The sequence below is a fragment of the Mastomys coucha genome, unplaced genomic scaffold, assembly GCF_008632895.1.
Source record: "Mastomys coucha isolate ucsf_1 unplaced genomic scaffold, UCSF_Mcou_1 pScaffold6, whole genome shotgun sequence".
Taxonomy (NCBI): Eukaryota; Metazoa; Chordata; class Mammalia; order Rodentia; family Muridae; genus Mastomys; species Mastomys coucha.
The window spans coordinates 12430119-12432355 of record NW_022196912.1 but is presented as its reverse complement, the minus strand read 5'-3'; the positions used below and the strand labels follow the sequence as shown (position 1 = coordinate 12432355).

The 2237-nt window shown below is 41.3% G+C and overlaps 1 long non-coding RNA gene across 1 annotated transcript; it reads right to left on the bottom strand.

Moving 5' to 3' along the window:
* Positions 1–367: 367 nt before the first annotated feature.
* On the bottom strand, positions 368–1156 carry LOC116080133. Its single transcript, XR_004114325.1, has 2 exons — positions 948–1156; positions 368–693 (listed from the first exon to the last, which is right to left on the bottom strand). It is a non-coding gene; the product is annotated as an uncharacterized LOC116080133 (long non-coding RNA).
* Between the last annotated feature and the right edge of the window lie 1081 nt (positions 1157–2237).

Genomic DNA, 2237 nt, shown 5'->3' with positions numbered 1-2237 from the left:
GTTAATACCAATACTTTTGAAACTACTCCACAAAATAAAAAGAGAAGGAATACTATCTAATTCATTCTATGAAGCCACAGTTAAGCTGATAACTAAGCCAAACAAAGACCCAACAATAAAAGAGAACTTCAGACCAGTTTTAATTATGAATATTGATGCAAAATATTCAATGAAATTCTAGCAAATCTAATTCAAGAACACATCAAAATGATCATTCATAGTAATCAAGTAAGCTTTATCCAGGAATGTGGGGGATATTTCAATATGTGGAAATCCATCAACATAATCCACTGAATAAGCACACACCTCCCTTTATATTAAAGAGATATACCATGTCAAAAGACCACAAGCAACTTGATAAATGGTGGCCTCCATTATACATAACCTTTATTCCTCAGTTCTCAATAAGACTTGCTCAGATGTTCAAGTCACACCAAGTGAAGGGAGTCTCTGCTTTGTTGTTTTGACAAGTTCAGTTCAATCACATGTGGGTTAAAATGGTGTCCTGCATCAAGTCCACCACAAGGCTAGGGCCGCTTGTGGAGGTGGACACAAGAAGTTTGACTGTGAGGACCCCATGCTGCTGCCGGGCAGTTGTTCCTCTGTGAGAAGCCACAAGATCCCGCTCCAGGGCTGGGGAGGTGCAGTCTGATGTCCTGCAGACCTACAGGAGCTGGTTCGGGGTTCCCAGGCCTGCACAGAGGTAAGGACAGCCTGTTCTAGCTCTTGGGCACCACAGACACCACTGAATGCTGTGGAAGATCTGAGAACAGAGAAGGGGGCCCATGGGGCTAGCTCTGGCCTGGGAAAAGGGCAGGGAGGAGAGAGTTCTGGCTGATCCTTAACTTGGCTCAGTGGAGGCAGTGTCTGGAAGCACAGGGAGGCCCTCCTCCCTTCCCCCCAGGCCCCCCACGTGGGAGATTAAACGTGGGTATTTAGAGGAAGACCTGCTCCATTGCTCCAGCATGGCAGGTGCTGATGAGGAGAGGCAGTCCATGGTTTTAAGGCATTTATTTTCATGGCAGGAAGGGGCGCTAAAAGGGTAGTAGAGCCTGAGAAAGGCAGAGAGAGGGAGAGAATAGAGTATAGGCTGGCCTTGGCCACTTGGAGGAAAGGGGGAAGGAAATGTGGAGAGAAGGGGAGCAAGAGGGCAAGAGATCGAGGAAAAAGTAAGAGAGTAAGGAAGTAATAGAGTCAGAAAGGGAGGAGGGGCCAAGCAGGACCTTCTATAGTGGGTCAGGCCTACCTGGCTGTTGCCAGGTAACTGTGTGGAGGAAAATACCTGGCTGTTGCCAGGTAACAGGGGGTGGAGTCCAGACAGAATACCAGGGACCTGGGGCATTGCCCTACATGACTGATGGCCACAGAATTATGGAGCTGAAGCCTCAAGTCAGGAGCCTACTGTCTGGGAGCATGGCAAACCTCCTTCTGTTCCTTGCAGCGTTACTTGCCGGGTCTCCAGGGTTTTAACCTAGCTAAACCAGAAAACAGGCTGCCTTTCACAGTCCCATAATCACATGCATTTCTCAAGAGTTTACAGAATACATATATCATCCTGATGCACAGCCACATACATAAAATGACTTGATAAAGCAAACAGGAAGGTCTTGAGAGAAAAGTCCCGAAGAAAAAAATAGGGTGAGTGTAATTGATTATGTTAGATAAAGGCTCTAAGATTAATATGTATTTTTAAAATTAGTAAGGACATGATTTCAAGTCTTATGGTCCAGAGATAGCACACTGTTTCGCTTGTTTTGTACTCGTGTCAGGGAAGCCCACTGAAGTTGGATTAGAGTTCCTTTTTGTAAAACAGGTAAATGAAAAATGCTAAGTAGTTAAATATAAGCAAAGAATAAATTATAAAATTGAATAGTACAATAACATTTTTGTAGTACTAGAAACCTGAAGCTACTAGGCAAGTCCTGGCCTATATCTTCAGGCATTTATCCTATTTTTAAATATCATTTTCCAAGAAATGAGAGCATATCATACCTCTCTAAAATTAAATATGACATAATAATATTAAGGTTATTTAAAAAAGGTTTAGTTCTATTTCCAATGTTCTTATTTTTGTGGTCATATAAAACAAAGATTATTCTTCTAGTGCTAACATATACCATTAAAAATAGTAACATATGCCATTAGAAGTATATATGTATAATATATTATTATATATTATAATTATGCATGTAATATATATTTATAATTATATGTTTAATTACATTATATTATTATAT